The following is an 11,128-nucleotide window of genomic DNA, read 5'->3' on the forward strand; positions in this document are numbered from 1 at the left end:
TGATCTCAATGATGAATTTAGGTTAATTTAAACTCTAAACAAAAACTTAAAAACATTCATTCATACATATATATTGGTGTAGGTTATATGAGCCAAGACATCTGTGTTTAAGATATTGATTTAAGTAAATGGATTTTGTTATGTTACTCTATTGTGGAGTTATGCATTGGTCAGGATTTTTTTTTTCTTTTGTTTTTTTTAAAGTAAATGATCAAAATAAAATTCATTCATTCTTTCATTTTAGACCACATTTAGCCCTATGTTCAACCTGATAAACATAGGGCTAGATGTGGGGTTTAGATCTGGTGGTATTCCCAAAGACAAACATTTTCTTAGTTGCTATTTGGTGTGAAAAGTTTGCAAACCACTGGCTACGGTTCCTGCACATTCAATATATGATTACTGTCAGATTTTGGGAGTTATAAGACTATTAAAATGAAATGTAAACAGCAGAGGCATCCCATTTCTTGATGACCATGGCCCCTCTGATCACTCACATGAGATTTTGTGATTTGCATGTCATTTAAATTATATTAATGGTCCAGAAATCAGATTATGATCAGATTTTGTTGTGCATGTGAACATAGCCTTTGATGTAGAAGACTCATGATTGATTGAGGCCTGTCTCACATTTTCAGGAAGACTGCTCCATGTTCTTGTTCACATATGTTTATGTTTAATATTACAGATTTCCATAACCATGTACTTAATTAGAGCCTTACATTAATATATATAATGCATTACAAGATTGGATTTTAATAAGCCACTAAAACATCCCATAATTAAACCATTATATTGTGCTATAGTGTTGGTGTGGCTATCGTCATGCTCCGATCTCAACCTGGAGCACAGACTCAGCATTATTATGAGCATACATGTATTATACAGAGCAATAGTGTTCAACAACATGGACCATTTTAATATTATGAATAGTGTGTTGTAAAAGGTTATCTGAAAACATGCTAATGAGATGGGGTTTGTGGTCTGGTGACCTTCTGGTGGGACACAAAGAAGACTAGAAGGTGGGGCCATGTGCACACTCTGGATCTCAAGGTTCAACTGGAGCTATTCATCCAGGAGTGAGAGAGGACAGAAAACAAGCGATTATAAACCAAAGAGATTATAAAGGCTTTTTAAAGGTTTTTTTTCTAACGTAATTTTAGATATTATTATTCTTATTATTATTTATTTGTAGTTTTTTAATAATTTGATTTATTATTATTATTATTATTATTATTATTATTATTATTATTATTATTATTATTATTATTATTATATGAAATTAATTGTTTTTAAATAACTACATTAAACTGTTGTGTAGTCTTCATTTACGTATTTTTCATTCTTATTCAAAAGTTTCTTGGGTTTTTTTTTGGAATATGTCAATAAAAGTCTATTCGGACTTTAAGAATTTGGAAAATGTGTCATTACTGCCTTAAAACATAAAATATAAACTACCAAGACACTAAGTTTGAACTAAAAATGTTTAAATTAATTAATTAATTAAAAAAGTCATGTGACTGTGGGAAATGATAAAAAAAAAAAGAAAAAAACAAAACAAAAACACACACAAACAGTTAATGCCGTAAATTGTGGTTTAGGACATGAATAGCTGCGTCTCAGATGACATCACAACGCGCTGGGGGAGTGTTTGTCCATTGATCCGAATGTTAGCAGATCGAATCCCACTCTCGACATACAGTAAACATCATTGGTTGAGCCATCAGATGAAAGTTGTCATTGTGTCCTTGGTCAAGACACTTAACCCACCTTACCCTCAGTATCTGCTCACACTGGTGTATGAATGTGTGTGTGAATGAGTGAGTGGTTCCTTGATGTAAAGCTCTTTGAGGGCCTTGAAGGTGGAAATGCACTGTATAGAAATGTGACCATTTACCATTTATAGGCCAGTAATACCGGATAAAGATGGGGGCCTGAAATGATTGAAATGCAGTTTTTTGTTTGTAGATAGCAAGTTTGAGGATTTAGCAGCAAATAAGACACAGTATTCAGTATTTGGATATTTCATGACTAAAATCTGGCTCATCCCTCATCTGAGAGTGTGACATGACATTAAAGAATCTGAAAACTACCAAGATTTTGTGCAACTTGTCCACATTTTCTTCTTGGTCTATTCAAGCTTTGAAAAGAAAACCAAAATCTCCTGGAGACTGCCATTGTCCACTGCTCCGGGCACGTCCCCCCAGAGAGCAGAGCACACCTGTGGGGCACAGCTGGGACATGCATGGGGGAGACACGGGACGGGAGGTGAGAAGGGACAAAGATCCACACCTGAGATTAGAGTCTGGCTCATTTCAAATCTCTGGAGAACGGAGTTAGAAGAAGGACCTCACCTGAGACTAAAGCAAAGCCCTCTGAGCAGAACCTGTTCCAAAATAGGTCTGCAGAGCTGTAAATAACCCACGCTGCAGTGTTTACGGGCAGCACCAGAGCGAATGTGAAGATTTTGGGTTTTGTTGGCGGAGTGTAATGTGCGGCGTTAAACTGGGACTCGACACTAAATCAACTTTATTTTTTTTGCCATGTTTTAATAGCATTGTTTACGGCTCAGCGTTTATTTATTTGTTTTGCAATTTTAGTGCAAACTAGGTAGATTTGCAGCACTGTGAGCAAAAAAACAGCCTATACCCGGGTGCGTGCTGTCGTTTCTGTAATTTGCAAGTACTACGTGACATCACACATGACTGCCCTGATTAAAGCCAGGCGTTTTTGATTACAAATTTACGGCTGCAGGTGTGGAGTTTGAGTTTGGGATGCCTTAGACCAGGAGTGTCCAAACTTTGCTCATTAAGGGCCATATATAAAAACACAGACAAAGCTGAGGGCCGATTGTTTGCAATAGACCGGTTGCCAATACAGTGAATACTTCAAATCTGTGTTATTATTACAAGTTAGACTGAACCACTAGACCTTTATTCATGCTTAAATCCTCAGTAGGACACGTTAAATATTTGATATGGGCTTGTTAAAGTAAGTTTTCAGAAATATACAGTAAAAGTGCTGCTTACGGTAATATGGGCCAATTCACCTGGAAGCTTGAGGGCCAAAAAAAATTGGTCTGAGGGTCGCATTTGGGCATGCCTGCCTTAGACCAATCACAGTTTGTTGTACCTGCCCTTTAGTCTTGCAGACCCTCTCCTCTCCCTTCTTGTCTTGTCTTGTCCATTTTTGGGTTTTTTTGTTGTTGTTTTTTTCCTGTTTTTTCCCATGCAGTTGAGTAACATCTGTTTTTCTCAGTACAGTTTATTCTAAAAGTAGCTCTTAAGTGTGAAATTAGCTGTTCCTGTTTGTGTGCATCTAGTTACGAAGCAGGACCTGGTGGAAAATTAGTGCTTTGTTACCTAAACCCAAAATTCACCAAAATTATCCTTTGCCCCCTGAATTTTAACGTGAACTGTTGGAAATGGATCTCGTTTTTTTTAAAATAACAGCCTTTTTCTGTCAGATTTTTATGCGTTTTTATAGTGATTAACGTTGAAAAAACTCAAGACTCAGCATAGAAACAAAGTAGGCGACATGAGTGAGAGCTTTATGCACAAAAAACCCCCAAAAACCACATATTTGGCGTCATAATAACAGCCTGTTTTTTAATTATTATTATTGTAGCAAAACGTTTTATTAGTTTATTGTTAAAATGAGTTCTCACATTGGCTTCTGTCATATAAAATACATAAAAAAAGAGCTAGATTTTTGAACAGCTCTTTGAAAGGAACAGATCCAAAAGATTCAAATCCCACAAAGGAGCTGAAAGTCACATCACCAGTTAACGCATCACGGTGAAGAACTGTGATGAAAGTGAGGAATCGAAACTTGTTATTCAATATTTTTAAACCCCAAAAAGACAAATCTAGATGAAATCCTTTTGCACTTTGTGGTTGGCATTTTGTCTTAGTCAGTGGCGGCTTCCTGTTCAAACTTGTGCCCTGGGACAGACTGACAGACACGTGGCTGCCATCGTTTCGCCTCATCACAATTACACATCTGCATGCAGTATAATGTATGCACAGATGTTTTTGAAGATGAATGGGTGCGTAACACAGCTGAAAGCATCATTTTTTTTTGTTTACTTCACTCTTGAACCTTGTGTTGAATACTGTGTGTCTTAAACATTGAACTTGTTTCTCACTACATTGGAACCTGCTACTTCGTTTACATAATACAACTTTTCATCTTTCAGTCGTAATACATCTTTTCAGTGACTGCAAGCATGTTTTTAGTGATGTATTCTACCTTCCTCTAAACAGCTAACGACATATCCATTTATGACCTTGTACAGACAGTATGTAAATAGGACCAGGCTTCTATAGATAGTACCTTTCTCGGGGTAAAAGTACTGCGAAGGCTCCTATATAATGTAATGCATGTGCCTGCTGTTTGTACCTACACTCGTCTGATATCAGGTAAAACTTCTTTCAACTCTCTACCTGGTCTGGAATCGCTTCTTTTACAGTTACAATGGCCCATTTTCTTCCTAAGACAGTCGGTGCAAATACCTTTAATAATGATATGTAGTGAACAATGTTTCTTTCTTTCTCTCTTTGTTATTTATTTATGAGGGCACCAAATATGAGGGCGCCCTGTTCAAAATACAATACAGAACAGAAAAACAAAAGTATATAAGTCCATATAACTAGATTATTAAATTGCAATTGTGTCACCAAACATATCCACTTTTGCTTTTTTTTGTTTATTCCATTTTTGTGAAGCGAAACAGCCAAAAATACTCTTTTCCATCTCAGTTTTGGTGCAGCTATTTCTTAGTCTTATGCAGTCATGTGATCTCGTATTAAATGTTCCAGTATCAACGATTAACAAGCAGGTGAGGTATTCTGGCAGCTTTTGAAGTCGTCACTTATAAATACATTTCATACAGCGCTTCTCTTATAATACTATGTTCTGTTGCAAGAAGTTCTGAGCAAAACAATTGTACAAGGTCTTGAAAGCAAATTTGAATTCCTAAAAAATCTCGTCAGTGGTACTCTGAAAATACAAAAAAAAAAAAAAAAAAAGAAAAGATTTGAAAATAAATGAGAATAAATCATATAAATATAAATGTGTTTTCTTATCCAGAGTTGGCATGAGATTAGACACTTGTTCATTGGTACAAAGGGAACATGGATTGGCGTGAAGGACGGTGAGACTGGTTTGAAAGAAACGTCAGCATCTGAATTTGGTGAATTTGATGATAACACAAAACCAGAGGACATGTGCTGTTTCATAACCAAAATATGGTGCAAACAAAAACACATCATCTTTGGTTTGTGCGTGCAGGCCAGGCACATTTTGTGGACTGCTGTCACTTCACATTTGTGTTGGCAATGGGCTGCAGCCGAGTCTACACATACTGCAAGATTTTGGATTTGCTGTTTGATTTCAAAACTGTTTTAAAAGCTTTAACAGTTTCCAAGTTTTTACAGGTGCACTTTGTATTTTTTTCTGATTGTCCACCACCTGCTTGTTGCCATGGGGATTATTGGAGGTTATTGTTTTGCCTGGAATGTTCCACAGGTTACTTAAACATTTTATTTAAAGCTTTTTTTTTCTTTTTTTTTTTCGTTTTGCTTTACCAGTATGGCATATAAATTCCCCCTCCCCTCACCTGGCTCACCTGTGCTCTCTGGTCTTCTGTCTGGCCAAACCTGGCACACTATCAGACTGAAGTAAGATGTAGTAGACAGCATGTAGTGTTAATGTTATGTGAGAATGCAACACAGCCGGGTCAGTCAGTTCAGTTACAGATGGTATCTTTAATTCATTCATCTTGCATTATGTATTGTTGACATTACAGTAATTGAGTTAACCAAATGATAAAGAACAAAACTAACTAATTCTAATACTAGTAAGCTATCCAAGTAAATTATGGATTTAACTTTTATTCATTTTTGTTGAGAAAAAAATTGCTTGGGCGATTGATGTACTGGCGTTGACATTGTTTTTACTCCCAATAACATCTGCAGCATTTGACTATTTTTAAAGCATTGCAAAAATCAGAAGTATACTGTCTAAACCAGACTTGGAGAGACTTTTGCATGCATTTGTCTCCAGTACATTACACTACTGTAATGTCCTGCTCACTGGCCTCTCCAAACGAGCGTTAACACAGCTGCAGTACGTCCAGGACACTGCTGCTCGGGTCCTGACTAGAACCAGGAAGTATGAGCACATAAGTCCTGTGCTCAGGTCTCTGTACTGGCTCCTGTGGATCAGAGAATAGACTTTAAAGCAGCTCTGCTTGTGTCTCTCAATGGCCTAGCACCAAAGTACATCTCCAATATGTTAGTGCCATATGAACCATCTCACACTCGGCCTCCTGCTGGTGCCCAAAGTCAGGACTAAACATGGGGAATCAGTTTCAGTTTTATGCAACTAACTAATCTGGAACAGTTTTCCTGAAGATGTGAGACAGACATGAACAGAATTCAGACATTCACAAGGAAATCTACAAAAATAAATAATAAAATCTTTATTATGGCATCTACAATGAATCAAAAGTGAGCTGGATTTGAAATATTTGCTTAGTAAAAACATATTGCTCCTTAATTAACATTCAAAAGTTTTATCGCACATTATCATAAAGGGTTTGATGTTTCCAAATTCCAATTTGAATTGTCAACGTGATTACAAATTTCATTTCAGACTGTCAAACCAGTTACTTCCCTAAGTGAAAGTTTTAATTTAAGCTTCGAGAAAATAATAAAAAATAATTTACACCTCATTCAAAGAGTTGATTTTTAGTGTAGTTAAAAATCTTCATAATTGCTTCTCTAAAATTAAAACAGGTTGAATAATGGACAGGATGGTCTTCCAGATGGCTAATTTTGCTGACAGGAACTAGACCAATTATGCGCTCAAGGAAGCAATAACCAGCTGAAATAGCAAAAAAAAAGCCCGCCTTTGAAAATTGAGTTTGTCACCCCGAATATTGAATAAAATGAATTATTGTGCAGTATCTTAAAACTCAACTTAAAATCTTATTAGCATTGATTGGCAACATGCTACGTCGATACATTCGGTGTTAAAGATATAATAAAAAGAACAAAACTGTAAAATACAAAATCAATAAAGGCTACAGGCTCATTTGAACTTGCTTGTACTTTCCCCAGTGGAGCTTTTGTAATGCCTCAGTGCAGAGAGAGGCTATTTAGGAGTTAAAATCCTAAATATATGGCCGCTCATAATTCCCATGTTATATTACACCCAGGGCTTTAACTTTCACTGTCCATCCCGAGAGACCAGGCCTAATACATCCTTCCACACTCCCTTGACCACAGTAATAATCCCTGGGTCTTTTAAACTACCAATCCCCTCTCCAGACTGCAACGGCCTGCTCAAGATGTTAACTGACTTGTCTAACCCCGACAAGCTCTCACTCAGATGACATAAAACTATTTTCGGGGACAATTGGGACGATTATATGAGCTCATCCTTTGCAGTGTTCTTTTTCCATAATGTGTGAGGTCAACAGGTCAAAGTAAGAAAGCGAGACAGCGAGTATAGACACCTTCTGTGAAAATGAACTTAACTTAACTATGAGACAAAAGCAGTGGTGAAATACTGAAGGGAGTTAAAGTGCCCACAGACCAGAGGGTATCCTGATTGAACCTTGTGTGTAATGCATTTGGGCCCCTTGGCAAGACACTTTGACATGTACAGTGGATGTAAGGGCGGATAAAAAGTAAAGTAAAAGTAAAGTGCATATTAAATAAATGGTAAACGGTCATATTTTTATACAGCGCATCAAGGAACCACTTACTCCCACTGAGGGCGACGTGGGTTAACTGTGCCAGCATTTATCTATGGGAGCAGGATTCGAACCATCAACCTACTGTCACCATTTCTATCGTATGTTAAAGCTACTGTATATTTATGTCAAGAAACTCTCAGCAGCGTACACTCTTTAATTACTGTTTCTGAGAGTGAAGAGTGGTGATTGGTCGCCGTGGAAATCGAACCAGCGTTATTTTGGTTCGTGGGCAAATATCTCTAAGCTCTGCCATGTACTGTCAACTCAGATTTGTGACTCGGTTTGACAGTAAGAGCTTCTGGCCTGGAGAACAGAAAAACATGTTAAAAAATTTTCAACAAGCCAAATTAGATACTGCGTCCGAAACAGAGTAGAAGTTTCTCCAAATACTTTTTTTTTTTCTTGAGTCATTTCGTGCACCTACTTTGTACTTGTACTTGAGTACCATATTTTCCGGACTATAAGTCACACTTTATTTTCCATAGTTTGACCGGATGTGCGACTTATACTCAGATGTGACTTATATGTGAAAATATTAATTAAGCCTTCATCGTCGGTGTTGAGGATGAAGAATTCAATGGATTTAGTGATTTGGAGTGAGATCGAGGGTTTGGTAAACTTGTTAGTTTTTTATGCTTTAGTTATCTGATTAACTGTTAATATCTTACATTAACATACCAGACACATATTCAGTTCACTGTCTATGCTTCATTTAGTTGAATAAATATGTATACATTATGTTAGTGTGCTGTACTGCTATTCAGCCGGTTGTTCTCTATTTTATTCTTAAGATAAAATGTCTGTTCTTTATCTCAGATTTTGTAAAATAAATTTCCCCCAAAAAATGCGACTTATAGTCCAGTGCGACGTAAATGTTTTTTGTTTTTTTTCTTCATTATTATGCAGTTTTTGGCTGGTGCGACTTATACTCCAGAGCGACTTATAGTCCGGAAAATACAATAATTATTTTTAAGTAACAATAGTCTTTCTTGAGTACAATTTCTAACTACTCTCCCCACCCGTATAGATAACTTTTTAACAACCACTCTCACTCAGTATTAGACAACAAACCAACACATTGTCATAACATTACCACACTGAGCCGTAATCGTGTTAGCTTTTTCATCAATGACTTGATTTAACCCTCATTTCTGCATCCTCTTTATTTAGCTGCCGTAAAACATTTTTGTACTATTAGAAAGAATATTACAATTTTTAATGTCTTTCAAATTCTACTCCCAACCCGCAGCTCAATAACACTCCTCGTGTTCATTTGTTGTTGTCTACATGCACGGCGCTCCCTTAACTTTGTGCACAAAAGAACGCTTATAATTGAGATATAAGTGGCATCCATCTTGTCTATTGTCTCCGAGTAGCAGGTTGGGCCACCTCCGGTTTATTAGCCAGTTTATTGCACCCGGGTGAGAGTGAGAAGTGCCTGACAAATCCATCTTCACCGTCATCTTTTCCTACAACGTTTATAATGATACCACCCCTCGGAAAATGAACTTTTATTCATACCAGCAATTAAGATGGCGTGCAGTTTGTCTTGGCCACCGGGGGAATGAACAACCTGAGGAATCGCACGGCTAATGATGGCCTGTCAGAACCGCAGCTGTCTGGAATAAATCGTCAAGAACTGCACGCAAACAACTATTCCCCCAACATGTTCCACGCACATGGAGACACATCAAAACACACACACATGCACACGCACACACACATTTAGGCAAAGTCTGTGGATGAGTTTGAGCGGGAGTTAGTTTTCGGCGCAGGCAGCAAATTAGAGCTCAGCCTGTGTGGCAAATTGCAGAAAAGTTGGTGGATATCAAGCGTGTGTGTGACTTCTTAATGGTAGAAAGTATGTGCTGGGGATAGATGTGTTGGCTGTGTCTTTTTTGCACAGCTACATTCATTCCAGTTCTGTAATAGTACAAAAATAATATTAGAATAATACATAGACTATACAAAGAATATTGACAGAAGTACAAAACAACAACATTTTTTCTTTCCTAAATCAGATTGGTCTAAAGAAGGAAAGTCCAAATTATAGTTCAGACCCATTTTTTGTGTAATTGGTCTAATTACATGCAATTTTTACTGCAAATTGAAGTAATTCTACCTATACAACCTCAATAACAAACACTGCATTATGACACAAACCTAAACTAACTCTTCCAAGCCTTATTAAAAGTATTCATTTGTTTATTTTTATGGATCCCATTAGCTGAAAGCAGTGCAATCAGCGAGTCTTCCTGTGTGTAGTAGCTTTGTCAAATGTCTGTTAATGCATCCATCCGAGTGACCCACTGTATTTATTTTATTTATCTTTATTTATACAGGGGAACTCAGTGATAGCACTTGGGCTCTCTTTTTCATGCATGCCATGTTTAAAATACAATACAAGCAGAAAAAAGAAAACAAACAAGTAACCAAGTCTATATAAAACATTAAAACACTTTATTTATAAGTGTTGACTCTTCCCATGTATGTACCGTTTAGCGTATAAAGATTTGTAGCTTGCATGTTACTTAAATGTTTGTATTGTCCACTGTTTTGTGGCCCTCTGCTTCAATTATATAGTTCTATACAGCTCTTAGTGGAAAGTTTTGACATCCCTGATCTACAGTTTTTTCACGGTAAATGATTTTCATAACTTGTCTGTATTTGTATGTTTAAATTTTCTGACAAAAACAAGAAAAGGTTGAAAATGGGTCGAACTCTGTTGTTCTGTTCATCTGGATCACATAGACTGATCTTACAGATAACACTTTGTGCCTGGTTTGTTTTGTTCCATTGTAATAACACTCTTTTAGGAAATACATGTTCTGTTCTGTTCTGAAATACACTGATAAGAGAGGTCATTTTGTTTCATCACACATTGTTCCGGTGGTTTAATCTGCGCCATAGTCTTGTGAAAACATCTGTTCTACCATATCCAGATGATTGTGCCTGTTACTTGTCACCACTTAAATACAATCCCCACATTTACTGTATTTATGGTTTCTTCATGGCTTTTTCAAATAGAATTGTGGAGCTTTCCTTTTATCACATGGAGCAGGCCACCAAACTACATAGGCTTTATAATAGTTCAGATGCAGTTCTGTTAATGTCATGAGGCATGTATCTCTGCTCCTGTTCTGCCTCCCTGTGCGCTCTCCCCCCTCCCTCACCTGCCTGAACCTGGAGCTGGGCGGAACTCTCGGCTCCTCCCCCGTGCACCTGTGTCCCATCAGGGTAATCATCACCTCCTGCCCTGGATAAGAGGAGCTGGGAGAAGACACTCGGTGCCAGATCGTCTGCTCATCTTCACCCTGTTTCCAGGACCGTCTCAGACCAGACACTCGGTGCCAGATCGTCCGA

The sequence above is a fragment of the Periophthalmus magnuspinnatus genome, chromosome 3 (genome assembly GCF_009829125.3).
Source record: "Periophthalmus magnuspinnatus isolate fPerMag1 chromosome 3, fPerMag1.2.pri, whole genome shotgun sequence".
Taxonomy (NCBI): Eukaryota; Metazoa; Chordata; class Actinopteri; order Gobiiformes; family Gobiidae; genus Periophthalmus; species Periophthalmus magnuspinnatus.